Source organism: Aethalodelphis obliquidens, unplaced genomic scaffold (assembly GCF_003676395.1).
Source record: "Aethalodelphis obliquidens isolate GAN/ISIS:26980383/991018 unplaced genomic scaffold, ASM367639v1 scaffold72, whole genome shotgun sequence".
In the NCBI taxonomy this organism is placed as follows: Eukaryota; Metazoa; Chordata; class Mammalia; order Artiodactyla; family Delphinidae; genus Aethalodelphis; species Aethalodelphis obliquidens.
The window spans coordinates 2,799,108-2,821,127 of record NW_020838016.1 but is presented as its reverse complement, the minus strand read 5'-3'; the positions used below and the strand labels follow the sequence as shown (position 1 = coordinate 2,821,127).

The window sequence follows — 22,020 nt, the reverse complement described above, 5'->3', positions numbered from 1 at the left end:
TTAACACTTCCAAGTCTTCAAACATCCTTAGTGAAATATACCTTCCTGGTACCAATGGCTTCTCTCACTTGAACAATATGAATAATGATTCTTCCCTTTCAGGTGCGTCAAGAGATTTAATTGAGAAAATGATTTAATGTGTAACGCAGTGTCTGAGGCATAAGTGCTCTATAAATGGTTATTCCCTCCCTCTTCCACCTGTTAACAGTCATGACCTTACCCTGATTCACTCAGTGAAGAAATTTCACCTCGGCCTCGGATGGAAAGAGGTCCTGGTTTACAATGAACTGGACCCATGGTTCTTAAATCCCATGTTTCAACACACATGAGGGAAACTGTGAGTTGTGTTAACACTTATTATGAATGGTGGTAAAGGGCTGAAATTCATGAGTGATTCTTTAAGAAGAAATTAAAGTGATTTCAAGGTTACTGGCTTAACAACAACATTCTCCCTTAATTGCATTTTGAAATGCTTTGGGGGTGGCAAAGCAGGATGCATTTGTAGGCAGTGCACCAGGGAATGTGTCATGCACTTGGTGTCATCTATCATGTACATGTCAGTGGGGAAGATTGGGAACACCTGGTATAGCCTGAAGCCCACTGGAGCTTTGCTCAGATATGAGGCACTTATTCTCCTTGCTCCATGGGTCAGCCTGTGAAGAGCCATGCCCCAAAATGTCTGGCTCTAGGCCATCCCTCAAGCTTTTACCATGCCTCATCTACAGAGACCTTTGACTCCAGACATCTGGTCTCTGCCTTGCTGATTCCACAGAAAATTGCCCCTGCCTGCCCTGCTTCCCTGAGGCCCTTCCTCACTATCTCAGCTCCTGACTCTTCTGGTCCCCAAGAAACCTGCTCTGGCTTATCCTCCTTTGAGACCAGGTAAAACTAATTTCATGGTCAACTCATTTGGCTTTCTTACATACTTCACTAATTCATTCAACAGACATTTACTGTGATCCTGCTGAGAACCTGATCCAGGGAATTTTGAGAACAGAGCCTGCCCTCAAGGAGTTCTTGATCCAATGAGGTCATACAGTTGCAATACAATGTGATCGTTGCCATAGTAGACGTACCATTATAAAGGTTTCTACTTATACAAAGCTCATCTTCCCAAATATACTGTTCCCTCCTGGAAAGTGCGGAGTATTCTTTAACAGGAGCAGTAGCCACCATCTGTTAACATTCTTGTTAAGTGCTTTGCATGCATTCCTCTATGGGGTAGCTATGATTAGCTCCATCTTGGGACACTGAAAGGTTAAAAGAGTTGCCCAGAATCACACAGTGGGAGAAGTAATAGCGATGATATACATATAAACTATGTGACTAATATCCACAGCTTTTCTACCAAGACAAGAAAGAAGAACCGTTTCCTATGCTGGGTAAGTTTTCTCACTCCTTTGCTCATTTGACGTGAGGTATAGGGTTTCAGTCACTCTGGAAGTGCCCCGGGGCTGAAGCTCATCTTGAATGGGAGGGAATTTCTGAAATGGAATGTCCTGGAATGGCATAACCCAAGAGTGTTCAACGGAGTCCATGTCCTTAGGATTGTTAACACCTGATACTTACAAAAGGGGTCTGTGGTCAGATATTTTGAATCTGTGGGTTTAAAAAGTTCATCTCATCTTTTATTACAGAATTTTTCAGAATTTCCCCAAATGGGATACAGAATGCTGTGTTTTCTCACCAAGAAGCCCTATACTGTAGAGCATCTCCTGGGATTCAAGTCCACGGAACGTACTGAGGTGCTACAATAGATGCTACAATAAGGTTCTTAAGGATTTCTGTTGTAACCCATGTAAAAATGGGCCACTTGCTACCCACCTCAGTACATTCAAATAAACTTCTTAGTAGAAAGAAAAAAAATTCAATCTCTACGAAAGGCTCAACAAATAAAACACCAAAAGGAAAACTCTGAATGGTACACCTAGTATCCTAGAATTTGGCTTGCTGATCTATCTTTCCAAGCCCACTCAGTAAAGTCTCTCCCCCTATTTCCTTCCTCCTCTCTCCCTTTCTTCTTTCCACATCTCTTCCTTATCACCCATGAGAAGCACTTGGCCCTTTCTATTGTAAATCTCCCAGCGTTTCTGCACCCCATTCAGTTCTGGAGCTGGAGAACACAGAGAAATCCCAGGCCTGTGCTGCCCAAACCCAGTGGAAGCTGTTTCCCTGGAAAGTGGGGGAGAGGAATGTGGAGACTCATGCATTCACTGGAGCCCTGCCACATGTAATTTTCTTAATGTATCAATCCAAGAGACGCAAGGTGTTCTCACTTTCTTTCCAGCATTTAAAAGCCTCCTTGCTTTACATTTAATAAGTTAACAGCATAAACAACCATCCTGATGTCCACAAGTAGCAGAGGGATTTAGAAAGTGTCTTCCTCTGAGATTTCTGATGAAGGAAGGCAGAACTGGGTGGCTCTAGACTCTGACAGCCACAGAGGGAGGAAATGAAGGAGAGGGAGGCCAAGCTGAGCTTTAAGAGAGAGAAGCTCAGAGAAGGGTTAGGGTGAAAGGCCCTGGGAGGGGGTATGACTCCATCTTCCCCAGGGCAGTGAGCACCAGGTAGTGATCAAACAGTCCCGGGTCCAATTCCTGGCTCTGCTGGATCCTAGCTGGGTGATCACTGGCAAGCTATGTAATCCTCACTTCCTCATCTGTATAAAGTATCCATAAAAAAGAAATTTAACACTTCTCACAACAACTCCCACAGGTCATTAGAATTTATTAAACTCAAATATGAAAATTTACCTATGCGCAGTAAGTGTTAAATAGTGCTAATTCCTCTTTACCTCCATTTATCCAGTCCCTGTTGAAAAACAAGTTTTCTTTCAACAAACTTTTAGAATTGAGGGTTCGAATATAAACTTAGAGTCCCAAAGTCGGCAAATAAATCCTGGAACCAAATGGAAGAATGTGTTTCTGCACAGATTATTTTTGTTTTGTATAATGGGAGGATCATTATATCTGTAAAATATATTTGATCGATAATTACAAAGTGGATGAAACTCATTAATATTCACATTTCATAAGTTAATATTTTATTAAAATCTATGTGTAGGCATTCCCTAATTTATAAAGAAACAGTATACCTAGGTTCATTTATTGAACATTTGACCTATAACTTTTTTTTTAACATCTTTATTGGAGTATAATTGCTTTACAATGGTGTTTTAATTTCTGCTTTATAATAAAGTGAATCAGTTATACACATACATATGTTCCCATATCTCCTCCCTCTTGCGTCTCCCTCCCTCCCACCCTCCCTTTCCCACCCCTCTAGGTGGTCACAAAGCACTGAGCTGATCTCCCTGTGCTATGCGGCTGCTTCCCACTAGCTATCTATTTTACGTTTGGTAGTGTATATATGTCCATGCCACTCTCTCGCTTTGTGGCACATATATACAATGGAATATTACTCAGCCATAAAAAGAAACGAAATTGAGTTATTTGTAGTGAGGTGGATGTACACAGAGTCTGTCATACAGAGTGAAGTAAGTCAGAAAGAGAAAAACAAATACCGTATGCTCACACATATATATGGAATTTAAGGGAAAAAAAAAAAGGTCATGAAAAACATAGGGGCAAGATGGGAATAAAGACACAAACCCGACTAGAGAATGGACTTGAGGATGTGGGGAGGGGGAAGGGGAAGCTGTGACAAAGTGAGAGAGTGACAAAGTGGACTGTAAGTTGTAAGCACACCTGGACTATATTTTCTCATAGAATTAATGCTTTAAATAATGCTTAAAGTGCCAGGCTAGTCCACAAAGCCTTTTTTAACTCACCTTGTACCAGACGCCACTAATGAGAAATAGAAGTGAATAAGATTGTTATTTTACCACAAATTTACATAGAAAAATAAATAAGAAAATTGTGCTTCTCCTTGAGGAAAAGGAGCTTTAATTAGAGGTGATACGTGGAGCTGCTGGGTAGAGTGTAACAAAGAATATTTAGACCAAGGGAGGTAAAAGCAATCACCTCAGCCCAGAGAAATCACCTGAATATATAAAGTGGTTGGGAGTAACACAGCGGAGAATGGTGGGGACCCCAGCAGCCTGCAGACCTCACATCTGCCTGCAGGCTCAAAAAATAACAATTAAATACTGTGATCATCTAATCAGGCACGTATCCACACTGTCAAGAAATTTCGAAGTGGATAGCACAGCTACTTGCTTTAATATCATTTCAAAACTCAGGGGTTGCCTTTCTCTTGATTTAAAATTATGGTCAGCATTGTCACTACAGTCATGAACCTCTCATTCAACTAAATTTTACAGAAGATCTAGGTGAGCTTGGCACCTTGCTAGAGGAAAAGAGCAGAGCACAGAGGGTGGGGGACAGACCCTGGGAAGTGCCCGCCTTCCTTGGGGGGTGAGGAAGGAGGCAGACGATGGAACGCTGGCTGATTCCCACACAGCGTCGTCTGTGTTCTGTGTTATGCTTATATGTGCACAGGGTTGGGGTGGGGGACCCGTCAGGCAGGAAGTGGCTGACTTGGAGGATCCATCGCTATGAGACGAGGACCAGAAAAAGCATTTTCTTGTGGGGACTACGAGGTGAGATTCAAGAGAGGCAAAGACAAAGCTAGAAAGAAAGAGGTGGAAGAACAGGAGAGGTAGGAAGGGGAATTAGGTCAGACAGTGCTCAGCTCCATCTCAGCCAGGAGGGTTTCATCACTGTTCCAGGAGGTGGGTGGGAAAGGAAGAGTCGCTGTGTATTCCCACAAGACCTTTGTCCATGGAACACCTGTGAGGTGGAGGGCTGTACATTTCTGACACCAGCGCAGCCCGGATGGCTTCGTTTCCTTAAGAAAAGGGGGTTGACTTCCCTCCATTGTAGGGGATCACAGTTCTGACAAGGTGATAGATGCAGCTTTTAAGTGGCACCCCACATACACACCTCTTTCCCCACCTCTGACTTTGGCAGAGAGGAAGAGATAAGACGTGAGGTCCCTAAGCATGTGTGCATTTTCCATTCCCCAAGCAAAATATGCAGCACTTCCCTCTCCCTTCAAGCAAGAAGGGACTGGTATGCGTGACCTCCAGCTGATATCCAGAAGATCACCTTGAAACGCCCACCCAACTTCTCAGAGTCTCGAGATGTAACAAATTACCTAGTGTTTACGGTGCTCTTGAGAACCCCGTCCCCTGCCATCCCTGCACACAGCCTTCCAGTGACACTAAATCCATCACCTACAGTACTATTACTTTATAAAGAAACAGATTAAGTGTCTCATAAACAGTGCAGTGATTGAGATAATGGAAAGCACCTCTCGTCCCCATCTGCAACATCAGGTTATGAAGCATTTCCAAGCAGCCAGGAAGAGGAAATTAATAGAAGCAAGAGGGAATAACCACTTTTATGCAATTTCCTCAGGAGATAGTGGACCATCTAATCTTTATTGGAGCCCTTTAACCTGTCACTCAGCACTCGCCAGAGCCTCTTTAGCTCTCACAATTTTTCCTGATATCCAAGGAAGATAAAATGAAAACCTCATAACATTATTTTATAATTTTTGTACGTGGAGGGTGCACACTGCCTCTGCCCCTGCCCCCTCCACAGAAGCCTCACAAAACATTTTTATGCAGCAGGAATGTGGGAGAGCTTAACTATTCCCGGTGCATGGTCCAGGGGTGGGTCACAGCTTCTCTGCAGGAAGGAAGTCTCTCCTTGCATTTTAAATGTGATGCTTCCCTCCACCGCTGTCTTCTGTCCTTGCGTTTTCTTTTTAATAATCTGATTACTGCTCCTGATCTAATTTTTTTTCCCCAAATGAGTTTGCAAAGGTTCATGCCAATGAATATTCATCCCCTGCTTAAGAACCGGGTGCCTTTTTCTCAAGGCAGGTGCAGCCTAGCAGCTGGCTCGGGCGGTGTGCCTGCCTCGAGAGGTGACAGTGAGAGGGGCAAGGCTCGTGTTCCTGGTGGGGAAGAAAGAGGTAAACAGCCCTGAGCTCACTGCCTCTCAAGCTCCCCTTGGTCTCCAGGTTCTGCTGCTGCTCTGGAAGACAAGCAAAGAGCCAGCCGCTCTGGGCAGACGCTGAGATCCCTGGGATGGGCGTGGCGGGTGGGGCAGGGGATGGGGACAAGAGCTTCCTGCAGAGCATGCGCACAGCTCTGCACGGCTCTACTCACAGGTCTTGTGGCCTCTCATTGAGCCCCGTACAGTATTTAGAATCACACCTGCAGCTCAATGCCTCCCTCATCTTCACATTATGGGGGCTGACCTCAGGGGTTCTTGACTCTGGAACTCCAGGTGTGAAACTCCAGGGAAGGATGTGTGCTGGGGTTCCTTGTCTATGCTTATAAACAGTCTTTGCGTTTCCCAGAAAACAATCTTTGCGTCTCCCTGAAGAACCCCAGGCCATCCCAGTGGGACCCAGGATCTGGTGAAACCCCCATTTCCCCTTATAGTCAGGGCAATGTGTTGAGAAAACCACTAGCACAGAAGTAGTTCCCAGGCATCCAGCCAGCCAGCCAGCCAGCACTCCAACTACTGCACTAGATTGAAAGTTCTCTGAAGGCTGATGCTAGGTGTCGCCATCTTTGTATTGTCCTCTCCCTGGTTCTGAGCACAGGCCTTGCATGTAGGCACATGCACTCTGCGGCTGGTTGAACTGTAAGTTCACTGAAGGCCTGCTGTGATAAGACCCAAAGATAAAAGCTGCGATTAAAAAAATAATAACAACAACAATAATGACAAGATCTTAACATTACAGGGTAAGAGGTGACTGGCACTCTCCTACAAAGTGTGGATTCTTAAAACTTTTCTCCATTAAGACCTTCAAAATGTCCAGAGTTTTGATCCAACAATTCTACTTCTGAAGAAAAAGCAAGGAGATGTGGAAAAAGATTTATGTTAACGGATGCTTACACCACTGCTATTTATAATGCAGAAGAAAGGAAGGAAGGGAAAAAAAAAGAACTTAAAAGTCAAATAATAGGGTATTCACTAAATAAATTATGGAACATCTGTATAGTGTGATACTACACAGTCATTAAAATTATGTCATGGAAAAAATTTTTAAGTCATTTTAAACTATAGAGTATGAACATCGTTATACATACACACACAAGCATATACATATATATGCAAACATATATATATATAAACCATAAGCAGTAAAATAAAAACTGGGAGTGGTAGCAATGGTGATGATTTTGTGCTTTTCCATAATTTCCCAGTGTTTTGCATTGTATACACAGGACTCGAGTAATCAAAGAAAATCTCAATCACTACATTTTTAGATTTGGCGGAGGACACAAAAGTATGGACAGCAACCTCCAACCCCAAGGAGCTGCGATGAGCAGGGCAGGTCAGAGTGGGCTACTTACCGAGGAAAGCTCTACACCAGAGGCGGAGGTGCCCTGTGCCAGAGGTCTTTGGAGGAAGGGGAAAGTAAAGGAGAGCTGGGAAAGCTGCCTGGAGATGGTGGCACATGCACAGGCCTTGAAGGACAGGTAAAAGTTGATGCAGAAATGGGAGGGTGAGGCCAAGGGAAAAGAGTGCCCCAAGCATCAGAGAGAACAGGACCCGCACTTGCCCGTAGGGAGAGGGAACCTGTAGGGAGAGGGAACCTGGCAGTAGAGACTGCCAGGCACACACAGCATTCAAGGGGCCACAGCAGGAGGTGACCTGCGGCGCTCGTGTCTATGTCAGCCTGCACACACGAGGCCAAATTGGTCTCCAGTCCCTGTCTCCATGGGCCCACCTCCAGCTGTAATGGCCTGCGCAGAGGGAACACTTAGCTGTGTCATACACTCTTATCACTCTCGGTGACGCTTGCTGAAATTGACGAATGCTGCAGGCACCTTGACACAGACGAGACTGTAACTTCCCGTGCTATTAAGCTGCTCCGGCAGCAGCAGCAGCGAGCCTAGCATGCATCAATCAGCATGGAAGTTGTTAAAGACGTGGGGTCAGGGTCAGGGGCACTTAGCCTTGGTGGAATGGGGAGATCACTGGTCAGGACTGAAACACGACAAACAGAAGGGCAGTGTCCCAAGGGGGAGGGGCAGGCCCTTAAGTCCTGATGGCGCCTGTCCCTAGGGAACAGCCGGGCACAGCACAGCCAAGGCCAGGTTCAGGGAGGGAGGCTGGGCTGGGCATCAGAGCCTCTCAGCAGGGAATTCAGGGCTGCATCCTGCAATCCTGGCCCAAGGTCAGTGTGGTTGGGTAGTGGGGTAGCATAAAGCAAACCCAGAGGTTTTCTGTGACCTACGCCAGAGATTCTCAAACTGTGGTCTCCAGACCGACAGCAGAAGCAGCATCACCTGGGAAGTTGTAGAAACTCAGAATCTGAGACCCCACTCCAAACCTACTGAACCAGAAACTCTGGGGTGAGGCCCAGAAATCTGAGTGTCTGCAAGCCCTCCAGGGGATTCTGACGCAGCTCCAGTTTGAGAACCGCTGCTCTAGACCTCCAGGTAGAGAGGAAACATCCTGGCCTTGGTGTCCGTGAAAACTGCCACTTACTGGTTATGTGATCTTATGAAAGTTACTTAACCCTCAACCTCAGCCACCTCCTCTGTAAAAAGGGGTACTAGGGTAACTTCCTTCTTATTGCTTTGTGAAGGTCAGTGCAAACTTTCTGGAATGTAGCATCTCCTCAGTAAATAGCAGCTGGGCGTTTCCCGCAAGGAGCCAGGCTGAATGTTTTCATCAATTATTCATTTTAAAGTATTTAAATTGGCCACTTAATGTCAACTTGGAGCTGTGCTCGGCACTGGGATCCACCAATGGATGAAACACACAAAGAGCTCTCCCCCATGGAGCTGACATCCTAGTGGAGGAAGACAGACTCTAAACTGGAAATTCCAACAGAGGTAATCAGTGTAGGAGGCCGGCTCAGGGACCTCTCTGAGTCTGGGAGCGTCTTGGGCAAGTGAGGTCTAAGTCAAGTCATACAGAATGAATAGGGGCCATATGGGTTGGCAGAGGTAAGGTGGGTGAGTGAGGGGAAACAGAGAACCCTCCACGTGGAGAGAGAAGCATGTGCAAAGGCCCTGGAGAAAAAGTACGACTCAGTCAACAAACTGAGAGCAGCGTTTCCATGATCGATCAACGTGTAGTGTGAGTGCCACGGGCTCAGGCAGACAGTTGTTCGTGGGCTGGGCAGGGGTCAGTTGGCAAGGGAGAGGCTGAGTCTGGAGAGGTAACCTGAGCTCATGGCAGCCCCTGGACTTTATCCTTAGGTCATGAAAGCCACAGTTGGGTTTAACATGGGGAAAACACATGCATCAGATTTTTGTGTCTGAAAGATCACACTGGCTTCTGGGAAGACAAGGGAGCAGAGGAGTGGGGACAGCTAGGGGGAGACACAGGAGTCCAGAAAGAGTGATAATCACCAGGGTAGTGGGAACAGTCCAGAGTCATTTAGAAGAAGAGGATCTGGTGATTACTGGGGATCACTCATTCATTCAGCAGAGCCCCTACTGGGTGCCAGGCACTGGGCCAGGTGACCCCTTGTCTGGCTTGTACCCCTACTTTCCTATCAATGCCAGAAAGCCCTCCCTCCACACTTCAACCACTTGGGCCAGGCATTTTCCTCTTCCTGGAGCTCTCTTTTAAAAATCCTATACCCTGGCAGTGGGTTCACTGTCCCGATGACTTTGAGGGGGTTGAGAGTGACATTAGGAGAGGGGAGAGTAGGGAAGGTGGGGGGCGGCTCCTCTGGGAACTGGCTAGGTCTGCTCCCCAAGTCTGCCCCCTCCCCACCAGCCTGCAAATGGGGCTGGAGGAGCCCACCCACCGTGGAGGGTCCTTCAGACTCAGGAACCCTTCGGGACTTTGGTAGGGGAGGGGCCTCTAGCTGAGACCCACCCCCGACATCTACTTGAGGTCACTGGACCTTGAAGGTGCAGTGCTACCAGCGCGCCTTCCCAGCGGGCCACCTGGACAGCCTTGGAGCCGCTTCCTAACCTTTAGCCCAGCAGAGCCCTTTCCCTTTTATACACTTGTCTTATTTGGGGAACATTTCCTACGTGCCCTGAGTTCGATATAAGAGAGTCACGTTCTTTACCTTGGGAAAGAAGAAGGCTATTGTTGAGGAGTGAGGGCAGATGTGCAGGGAATCAGAAGTGGAAGGGGGCCTGGAGGAGCCCTCAATCCAGAGGGAGCAGTTGGCCAGGGAGGGTGGAATTCTTTAGATGTGGGGCTCCAGGGGCAGAGGAAAGCCTCCTGGAGAAGAGCTGATGTCACAGCCAGGTGGTGAAGGAGGTGGGTGAACCCATGCTGGGGGGACAGGGCGAGAGGGGTCTGTCCTTGAGAAGAGAGCAGAAGCACCCTGCCAGCAGCAGGACAGATTCCTTTAAGGGAATATGGGCTTCCCGTTTCCTTCTCCACCACCAGAGAGATGCTTCCCGGGGACCCTGGGCCTCAGCAAAGAGGAAGTGAGGGTCAGATCGCTTTGGCTACTCCAAAGGGCCCCAAGGTTCTCTATCTTGATCCGACGCATTAGGTCACAGGGCTGCCGGGCCTAGACCCCCCACTGCTATGCCAGGGGAAGGGGAGGGCAGGGAATCCCCACATGTCCCCTCCCCAGGCCCTGTCTCCACCCACGTCAGAGCCCGGCTGCCAGCGTTCTAAAAGCGCCGTCAATCTGGTAGCTCTGGGCAGCAGGCAAGGGGACATATGCTGGCAGTCAGGCTGCTTCCCACATTTTCGAACTGAAGTGCTTATTTTACCCTTTGAGAAAAGCCTTATTTTTAAGTATTCCCCTGACACAGACCTTGATGGATTCCCTTTAAAATATAGTTTATAGCAAGTCTTTAAGATAAACGAAGGTGACTTCTTACTGCATTTCTCAAGGCTAGACAATGACGAAAAGCCACCCAGGGCTCCTCGCTCTTTCCTGTGGCCGGGGCAGGGCCGGCCACCTGCACGCACATAGACAGCCAGGTCTGGGGAGTCATCACACCCAGAGAAAGCACTGCTGTCCCCTGGTCTCTCCGCTTCTCACAGAGCCGATGTGAAAAATACTAAAAAAGAACCGTGTTTGGATGCATCACACAAATCTCATTTCCGCTCCAAAATCTGACAAGGCAAATAGTACTCTTCTCTCAGGGAAGGTTGTTACTGTTTCCCCTTTTCTAAGCTTCCTCGCCCCAGGGCTTTGGTGAGTCCACAAATCACATGCGGTCAGGCTGGAAAAAGACTTAAGAAACACCCTAGAACAGGGTTAGCCCATGTAGCTATGATCACCAAGCCTCAACGCTGCCCATGACAGACATCACTAATCAATCATGGCACTCATTCCCACTCAACCCGGACCAGAGCTTAGAACCTTTAACACAATGTCCCAGGCAGCCACTACCCACAGATCAAAGCTGGCACATCCCAGATCTATGATGGGGAAACTAACGACCAGAGAAGGCAATGAATATCTTGGCCAGAGATGCACAGTCAGTGGGGGAACCAGAAAAAGCCACAGAGTCCGCTCCACTTGCCTCATCAGGACAAGCCCGCTGCAGCCCTGGGGTGCTCACTCCATCCCTGTCCCTACCTACCTCGACTCCTTTTCCTTTTCATCTTTGAGGTCAGCCCCACAGCACAGACTCCTCTCCAGCCGGAATGCCATGGCACCTAATTATTCTCTCTGTGTGCATCCGGGGAAGAGCTGCATTATGTTTAAGTAAGTGTAGCTAAGAGGTGCCACATCTCAAGAGAAGGTCAAGTGCTGCATATGTATAATATAAGATTAAGATTTTCCCCTTCTGCGGTGTACTTGATAGAATAATTTCACTGTGACCTTTACAGAAACCCAGGAGTAGAAATGGGCACAGTGGAATTTCCAGCTTCTCCCTAGGTCACAAAGTCATAAACACCATCAATCTATGGCACTATTACACACCATTCAAGTGGGATAAGTGAGCAAAATAGATGATTTTTATTTTTTGGTAATGACAAAGCAAAAGCATTGAGGCTGAGATTCTCAAGCTGGATTACCAGAGCTGTCTTGACAGATAAAGGACAGGAATCCTTCCCTCATGCTGCCCTGGCCTGGCCTGGTGGCACAAAGAGTGTGGCATGGGCCTTCCTGCAGAGTGTCAGAGAAAAGGGGCCTGTCCAAGGTCACAGAGGAAACAGTTGGGTCCCCTGCCAGGAGGGTGTGTTGGGCCCTGTCTCAGCTCCTCAACTGCAGTGGCAGTGGGTGTACCACTCAGCAAGTCCCAGTGTCAACTCCAAAAAACAGGAAATAGCTGTGAGTAATAATCAGTATTGAAATAATAAGGTTATACTCATCCCAAAAGATTCTCCAAGTAGGAGTGAACATGACATTTATCCAAAAGGCTGAAGGACGACAAAGTTGGAGGAATATGTTTTGTCTGACCCATGACTTTGCTCAGGAACCTCACCAAATCTGAACAGGGAAACAGGGCTCATGGATTCTGGAATAGAGAGGATGCCATCCTTGGGCGCAGCTGAGCAGGGCCGCCCAAGGCACTGGACCCCTGGAGGCCGTGTGAGTGGCCCAGCAGCTGTTGTAAATCAGAGCAGTTGGGAGAGGGCTCCTGTTGCAGGAAGGGCAGAAAAGGGTTGAAGAGTTGTAGTCTCTCGAGTGACCATTTATTCCCAGGTGCTGAGAGGTAATTTCCAAAGTGCTCTGCGTCCTCCCTATTTGCAGTTCCTGGATATACATTAGCATCACCGGCTGCCTTCAGATTTGTCAGTTAAACATGATTAAGGGGGAAGCTTCCAGCAAAGATCAGAGGTGTGAAGGGTGCACTTAGCACTTAGATCTTGGTGCATACCTAGGGGAGGCCAAGAGAACTATCCCTCTGAAGACACCACATGAGGGAGGGCCTAAGGAAGGAGCGGCAGGTGCAGACCTCCGGGAGAGCCAGGAGGAAGGAGTGGGGAGAGTGGGCACAGGCCCTCCTGGGCAGCTTGGGAGAGTACCTCCCCAAACAAAACAAGTCTGGGGCTGAAGGGCTCACAGGAGCCTAGCTGGACAGGAGACTACTACCCTAACCCTCCACTGCAGAGGAAGGGGCCTGCTTTTCCTTGCCCACCCACTCCCCGCCAGCCTTTGGGTCAGGCCAGCAGAGGCCTCTTATTAAATGAGAGACTAGCCTTTCCTGCAGAGCACAGTTGGGGCGTAATGCTGGGCCCTCTCCTCCCACCCTCAGGAGCCTTCAAAGGCAAGTTCTGTGGGTTGCCAAGCTGACCTCCACTGGCTAAAATTGGTTACAAAATTGTGTCAATATTATTAATAATAACAACAATCAGTATTTAAATAGCACTTATCAAGGGCCAGGTACTCGGGTGCTCAGCATGACCTCACTTCATACTCATAACAGCCCTAAGAGACATATGCTACAATTATTCCCATTTTGCACATCAGGAAACTGAGGCTCAAACAAGATCAGCAGCTTGTCTGAGGCTCCACAGTCAGTGGTGGAGCCAGGAATTGAACACAGCCTGCCTGACTCATTGGTTGGAATGTTTTAAAATCAAATAAATTTCCTTGCAACCAATAAAAACTAGTGTATATCATGTTAAATGCAAACTATGCCAACATAACTTCATGGGGAAGGAATACCAGCTTCTGAGTTACAGACTCCACTACTCCAGAGCCATAGGAAGCAAGTTCTGTCATCTTTTTGAGCCTTGGTTTCCTCATCTGTAAAAATGGAATAACTGTCCCTATCTAATAAGAGTTGTTTTGATCATTGAATGAGATAATAAATATAAAATATTGGGTGCAGTTCCTGGCGTGTATTAACTACTCAATTAAAAGTAGCTGTTAATATTATTCTGTTATAAAATTGTAATGTGTTCACTATAGGCAGTGTGTTATCACCTTGCTAATGTTCTACATTTTTTATAGTCAACATTTGTCCCACCACATGGAACATTCTCATCAAGGTTTAATAATGCATGAGCCTCGGCTTGAATTGCTAAGATTTAGGGATGTAAACAGAAGCATATGTGACTTCTGGGCAGTGACTGTCAAGAGAGAAAGCTAGTTGGAAAGTAGACATGATGGCTGACACTCAGGCAGCCATCTTGGGCTGTGAAGATATCAGAGCAACAAGTTTGAATATACTTGGGTCTCTAACACCAGGCTATGGAGTGCTCTACCAGCCTGTATATATTTTCCATGACAGAAAACAAATCTCTATATTTTAAAAACCGAATTATCTTACATGTTTTCCCTTTCTCATAGACAACTGTAATCCTAACATACCATTTCTTTTCAATGAAACTTTGTAAGAAAGATAGTATCATTCCCATTTCACTGGCAACGACATTAAGGCTCAGAGAGGTAAAACAACTTGCCTGGTATTTCACAGCTAATCTGTGGCAGAGGCAGAATTCAAAACCAGATCTGCTTGGCTTCAAAGCTGATACCCTCCCCGGTTATATTTACTAAGATAACTTATTCATGGGGGTGGCAGCATTCTGTATTTATGGGCCTGTGCACTTAGGCTTGAGAGTGACGTGTTCAAATGCACATGAGTTTGGATGAGAGGCTTGGGAAAGGGACAAGATGTATTGCTTTCCTGCTCACTGAAGTCATCTTGCCCTACTTTCCCTGCTTCCAAGGGGAGGGAGGAAAACCAGCTATGGTCTATGTCATATACTGGCTCTGAGCCCTCTGAGTCCCCCTGCCTGCCTGGACTCCTGACCACGTGTAAAAAGGTGATGTCTGGTTGCTGGGCATTCTGCAGAGGCCTGCTCTGAAAGGCAAATTCATCCTCCCTGTGGCTTCCGGTGGGCAGAGGGAAAGGAAGGCAGCGTCAATGGTGAGACAGGCTGATTTTCCAGAGGACACGTGGGCAGCCCAGCAGCAGGTGGGGGCTGAGTATTCACTGGCAGTCACTGCTCCCACCTCCAGTGGGTGCCAGCTTCCTAGAACATAAGATGTTTGCTATAGACATGACATATGGGCACTTGAATTATTATTGTTTACTACATCTCAGTCCAAATATGCCAAAAGAGGCTATTACCTTTATGCCAACTTCCCAGATAACTTCAGAATGGAACAGAGGACAGCCTGCTGTCCTCCAGCATCGGGGGCACAGAGCAGTGAGGGCCAAGGAAACCACATGCATTGAAGTCTGGATTTCCTCGTCATCAGACTAATAATCATTATAATCCTATGAAACTTCATTACTGAATTCCCCCTTCACCATTTCTACACGTAACACTCATTTGTTAATAACCAAGATAAAGGTCCATAAAACAATATTGCTCCCGTGTAACATGTCTTTCTCCTTGCTCTCAATAAGATTCCAGAATTTCATCAGAGGAATATAAGCGCTTCATCAAGATGTGTCAATTATTTCAAGATGACAGGTATTCGATTCCCAAATTCATCAGTGGGGGCTGAGAATGTATTGGTTCATCAAGCAAAGCACATCTCTGGAAGCACTCTCACCATTTGGGAATCAAATAATAATTGCAATACGAACACCTTGACTTCTTAATGGATTTTTTCAAGCTAAAGTGTTTCGACACATTCCCCACCAACCCGCTCTCAGATTCATCTTCTTTGCAGACTTCTGAAATAGTGAAGGCACTGGTTTTATCCCTCCCATTTTGCAGAGGAAGAAACTTGGATTTCTTCCTCTGAAGCTGAGTGACTTACATAAACAAAGCATATTGGAGGCAAAGGAAAGATAGGCAGCAGCTCTTTCAATTTGAGGCTCCAATCACTTGACTACACAGCTCAAGAAATATCATTCCTTGGATCCAGGTGCTAGGCAGGCTGCTGGAGATACAGAGCAGAGTAAGCTAAGGTCCCCATTCTCAAGGAACACAGGCCTAATGAAAGAACAAAATACTAACAGTAATTATAAAATAGCATGATTAATGGGAAAAGAGAAGCATGTATAAGAGTGGGGAGAAAAGAGGCAATCCCCTCTCTGTATTAGTTGGGAGAGAGGAGAAGTCTCTTGGAGAAGACAGCTGATCTGGGTTTTGAAGCATGAATAGGAGTTTACTAAGTAGATAAAATGAAGGAAGGCATTCAGGCAAAGAAAATGGCATGTGCAAAGGCATGGTGATTGGGAAAGAGTCAAGGATGTTTAGTAGTTTGCTAGTGTCCTTGCTGTAAGCCCATCACCAACCTAATCAACGAGAAGACTTTGTCTTCATGGGGAGAGATATCAGCTGTTTCAAATAGGCTGGAATTAGTCTTGAATGGAGGCAGAATGTTGCACTGAGTCTTGAAATAAGTAGGAATCATGGATGTTTCAGGAACACACACTTGCATCCCCCAAGGCTGAGTCTCTCTTGATGAGCGCCTGCCTCACTCTCCCACCTCCTTCCAACCTCCCAGAGCTAATTAAAGAAACTCTTGGACCTGGCTGATTCCGAATAGCAGGATATGGGTGTCTCAGCCCTGGATGGGGCTGCCCAGCCTTCCTAACCCTGAGATAAGCACATTTCTAATGCCCTGAACCCACTTGTCTGCATTCTCTGGGACCTCTTTTGTCCAGAGCAGAATAACAGAAGTACAAAAGGGCCCTTCTGAAGAAGGAGAGTTAGTAGGTGCAATGAACTGAATGTTTGTCCCTCATCTACCCCATCAAATACATATGTTGAAGTCCTAACCGCCAATGTGATAGGTATTTGGAGGTGGTGCCTTTCAGAGGTAATGGGGGTTAGACTACATCATGAGAGTGGGGCCCCCATGATGGGATTCATGCCCTTATTTTAAAAAAAAAGAGACATGAGACCCACCTCCCACCCCACCCCCGCAAGCAACAAAGAAAGGGCATGTGAGGATTTAATGGGAAAACGGCCTACAAGCCAGGAAGCGGGCCCTCACCAGACACCGAATCTGCTGGCGCCTTGATCTTGGACTTCCCAGCCTCCAGAACTGAGAGAAATACATGTGTGTTGTTTAAACCCCTCAGCCTGGGGTATTTTGTTAGAGCAGTTCCCGCTCAGATGGTAGGACATGTCTTCCTTTTCTCCCAGGCCCTGGCCTTCCCTCCAGGCGCAGGCTGATTCCTGTCTCCTACGGAGGCCTCCTCCCTGCTCCAAATCAGGCTGTACTTCCGTCCTTTTCAGGCAGGGCCCCGTGTGGATTTATGATTTAATTTGTGTGTATGGCACTAAGAAATGATTTCTGGGCTGGTCACTTAAGAAATGATTAAAGACCATCATTTCAAACCCACAGCACTCCCTGGGGGAAGGGAAGCGGCATGAGGCAGAGGAGGTGTCGGTAAAGCACGGAGATGGACACGTGAGAGGGGAGGCCGGTTGCCTGGGGGAGACGGATGCAGGAAGGCAGTGCCTGGATGCCTTGTTTCTGCTGCTGGGAGGGATGTGCTGGGGACCTCTGACCCACGCCCTCAGGACAGGGCGAGCTCTGTCCCCCGTCAGACATCCGTGATGCTATCTTTGTCCAGGCCAGCAGGTGCCTTCTGAGGCAGTCGCGGGCAAAATCAGGCCCAGGCTCCCTTCCTCGGCATCTTTACAACCTCAGAGCAGTAAACCTGGGCCTGAAAGTGGCTGAGCGTGAAGGCAAAAAACAATTCATAAAGGTCTCCGTCCTCCAGAAGCTTTCCGTGCGCTGACACAGCACAGAAACCCGCGTGCAGGAGCTCTAAATCACCCTGCCATCTCTTCCCTGGAAACAGCCACATGTTACACTGTAGCAATTTATGAGGTGTGGCTGTGAAGTTCTGAGACCAGGTAATAAGCTTGGGAAGATGCAGTCAGCTCCCCTCGAGGAATTCCTCAAAGTCAGGGCTGTTCTCAGCACCTCCTGTGTTAATCAACCGGCTCAGCCGCCAGAAAACCCAGCTGAGCCCTGGCCCCGACTGCTCATGGCTGCACATTCAACACGTGGCCCAGGGTGTCACAGGACGTGGCAACGGGCGAGCAAAATTCACCCTGAGTGTTGATTCCAAACGCCGGGGCTCCAGAACCAGTTCCTAAACCTTTGCTGCCTGTGAGGTCCTGGGTAGGACCCATTGTCGCCTCTCTGAGCCATGGTGGGCTCATCTGTGAGATGGGAATGGGGGGAGTAAGACCAGTTCTGCACCTTTGCTGTTGACTGGTGGACACACACAAGGCTTGATTTTCATGTGAATTACAGCTCCCACGGTTGCTAACCTGAGCCTCTGAGACATCCGTCATGGTAAATGACACTTTGATTGTTGTAAACTCCTTTTATTCTGAGTAGCAAAAATAGCTGCAAGAGCACGTTCTCATTTATATCTTACAACATCTCTCAGCAGAAGGGACAGGGACAGAGAAGTCCCTGGGAAGGAAGGGGCTCAACCTCAGTTCAGCTGTGCCGCTGATGGGTGTGAGCCCCCTCTCTGGACCACACTGACCCCTTTGGTGAAATGAATGGTTGAACTGGATTCAGTGACCCGCCTATCCCTTTAGCACACGCTCGCTCTCACGGTCATCCATCCATCCTCCAGCCATTCAGTACACACCTTTATTAAGCAGGGGCCCCGCATAATACAAAGGCAAGCAAGAAGCAGTCCCAGCCACAAGGAGCTCACTCCCTGATATGGAGGACCTCTCCCACTTCTATGCGGCTAACCCAACCATGAGCACTGTCCTTTCCGGCTGTACCCGTGGGTCAGTTGGGGGCACCCAGAAATTAAAGGCCGTGCTCAGCCAGAATGTTGAAGGCAAGGTGAAGACTCAGCTCATCTGGATTCAGGCCTCCTACAGAGATTTCCCCACTAGTCTGTAGGGCTTCTCCATCAATAATGATACCAGCAGTGATGAAGATAAATATTTTGCAATGAACTGTCGCTTTTTCACATGGGAAAAAGTTATTCAAATTGAAAGCACTTTGGTCTCTCTCTCCCTCCTTTACTTTATTTCATTTTCTTGGCATATCTCTGAGCTAAAAAGAAAGAAAGAAAGAAAGAAAGAAAGAAAGAAAGAAAGAAAGAAAGAAAGAAAGAAAGAAAGAAAGAAAGAAAGAAAGAAAGAGAGAGAGAGAGAGAGAGAGAGAGAGGGAGAGAGGGAGGGAGGGAGGGAGAGAGGGAGGGAGGGAGGGAGGAAGGAAGGAAGGAAGGAAGGAAGGAAGGAAGGAAGGAAGGAAGGAAGAAAGAAAGAAAGAAAGAAAGAAAGGGAAAAATCTGTCCTGAAAAGGAGAGAGAGAAATCCAGCAAAGATTTTACTCACCTCCTAGATTCACTATTTCACGGTTCTGCTGCCACAAACGTGCCCTGTGCGGGTGCTCATTGAACTGCTATCATCACCTGCTCTTCAGAGGGCCCCTGAGGGGCCCCAGGATGGGACTGGGGACCATGGAGACCAGGTCTACATGGGCTACTCCAGGCTTCCCAGGAAGCTGGGGATGGAGCCAGCGGGACAGATGTGATGAACGCACTTGGCCTTTATTATCATTTCTCATTTTTCAATGTGCAGGCTTTAATTAAGTTGACCCACACAGCACTAACTTGCCTACTACACACAATTAAAAGCTCCAGTTAGATTCCTTCTCTCTTTTTTTCTTTTGGCACATATATACAATGGAATATTACTCAGCCATAAAAAGAAAAGAAACTGAGCTATTTGTAATGAGGTGGATGGACCTAGAGTCTGTCATACAGAGTGAAGTAAGTCAGCGAGAGAAAGACAAATACCATATGCTAACACATATATATGGAATTAAAGAAAAAAAATGTCATGAAGAACCTAGGGGTAAGACAGGGAAAAAGACACAGACCTACTAGAGAATGGACTTGAGGATATGGGGAGGGGGAAGGGTAAGCTGTGACAAAGTGAGAGAGTGGCATGGACATATATACACTACCAAACATAAAATAGATAGCTAGTGGGAAGCAGCTGCATAGCACAGGGAGATCAGCTCTGTGCTTTGTGACCGCCTAGAGGGGTGGGATAGGGAGGGTGGGAGGGAGGGAGACACAAGAGGGAAGAGATATGGGAACATATGTATATGTTTAACTGATTCACTTTGTTATAAAGCAGAAACTAACACCACTGTAAAGCAATTATACTCCAATAAAGATGTAAAAAAAAATCTCCAGTTAGAGACACAGGAGAACAGCAGGAGAGAGGCTCACCACCTCCCCCCTGCCCCTCCCCAGGCTCCAGAGAAGATGTTCCTTGTGATGGAGATGAACCCCACGCCACTCCCACTCACTCTCAGCCCCATTTCTGCTGGGATTGGAGCCTTGCCCTAATGGTCTCATCCTCTCTTCTGTATTTTCGGCCTCTGCCTCTAGGACGCATCCTGTGGATGGTCCACCAGCAGATGTCCCACACCTGTTACTTCCCTAACCTCCCCCCCACTCCCCACATCCACTTGTCTCCACATCCTGTCATCTGTCCGCGCTGTTGTCAAATCTCCTGATTTCTGTCTCTACCTTGGTTCAGGCCCTTGTCTTGTCACCAGCTCCCTGATTTCCCTGACTGCTTCTTGCCTCCCCTGTACACCTGCCAGAGAAATCTTCCAATAACAGGGATCTGAATCGATGCCACTTTCCTGTCTAAAGGCTCCGAAGGCGCCTCTGACTTGGCAATGAAGTCCTATGCCTGGTTTGTGTCTTTTCCAAGCCCCTTGGGATCAGTGGTCTTACTCACCCTTCCAGCCTCTTCATCAGCCTCTCCCTGCCCCTAAACACCCATGCCCGGCTGCCTGAGGCGCTCCATCCATGTGTCAGAACCGCTCAGGGCCTCCTCATCCTGGAGGCACTGCGGCTTCTGTACCTGTTCTAGACTTCTGTGTGCCCACACCGGGTGTGACTGTTTACCGGCCTACCTCCCCCCTAAGCTGCTCCCAGTACCCTGTGCGCCTCTGCCAGCACTCACGTACTCGTGTTGAATGGGCAAAAGAATGGGTACAAGCCAGATAAACATTGAAGAGCTCAGACCTCTTGTTTACTTTTCCGTACTATATGACTTGTCACCTTCCAAGACGTCGCTAACATGAATCCCACTCTCTGCAGGCCCTTCTCACCCAGCTCTGCACCTGAAATGTGCCCATTCTCTCCAGCTTAGCTCATGCCACCCTACCCATGCCAGTGCCCCTCACTTCCCGGCTGGTGAGAATGTCTCCTCCCTGAATTCCCCCTTAGCACACTGCCCATGCATTTGTGTCCTGTCTGCCTGCGTTACAGTGCAGCCTATGGAGTCAGGGGGCCCAGGGAGGGAAAGTGGCCCCACCTCCTATAAGCTGTGTGACCAGAGGCACTAGCTTCTCGAAGCCTCAGGCTCCCCACCTGTAAACTAGGAATACAGTAGTTCCTACCTGCTAGAAGAATAATAGTACATAAGGACAGTGCATAACATTAATAGTGCCTACCTGTACTGTTGGAGAGTAGATGTGACAATCCATATAAAACAACTGTTTGTATACTAAGCAGTCAACAGTTAGTTAGTTAGCTCATCACCATCAACCTCACCAGAATCTTCACCACCACTGTCACCATCATCGTTCGGCCTCTTTCACGAAACAGTACATTGCTGAGGCTGTATCCAGGTCACGTTTGTACCCTTCTATGTCAAAGTCCTGTAAAGCCCAGACGGTGGCTTCAGGTACTTGTTGAATTAAATTCACTACAATACTGTCCTTATATCCCCATTGGCTCTTGGGCTCTCGTGTTTGTCCACGGTGGTCCTGCAGTCTTTCCACGGAAACCCCTGGCTTTCCCCAAGCTCTTGTCTTGGCCCTGACCCAGTTTTAGGGGGCCTCTGGGGCGATACAGGATTTGCTGTAGCTCTGAGTTTATCCCTCCTACACTGCCCATCACCTGTGCTAGGGAGAGCCTTAATTTAGCACCTCCTAGACTGGGCATCCTGCTCCGATCACCCCACTCCTGCTGCTGCTTCATCCGCCTCACGGGGAGGCGCCCAGGCGTCACCTCTCCTTCCCCTCCCTCCCCCAGAAGTTGTGCAGCTCTGAGCTCTCTGCGCACACCCACCCTGTTGGTGCCTTCTGTGCTCTCCTGCCTCCCTGATGTGGGTCCCACCTCTGCACATGTGACCGCTGCCTTCTCAACGCATTGTCTGTTAGACAATCAGCCCCCATCCACCTCCTACCTTTTCTGCTCCCTTCAGG

The 22,020-nt window shown here is 47.7% G+C and overlaps 1 protein-coding gene across 1 annotated transcript in view; it reads right to left on the bottom strand.

Annotated features, from left to right (window-relative positions):
- Positions 1 to 22,020, bottom strand: part of EPHB1 (EPH receptor B1) — a 428,352-nt gene that overhangs the window by 143,748 nt on the left and 262,584 nt on the right. The window lies entirely within an intron of this gene.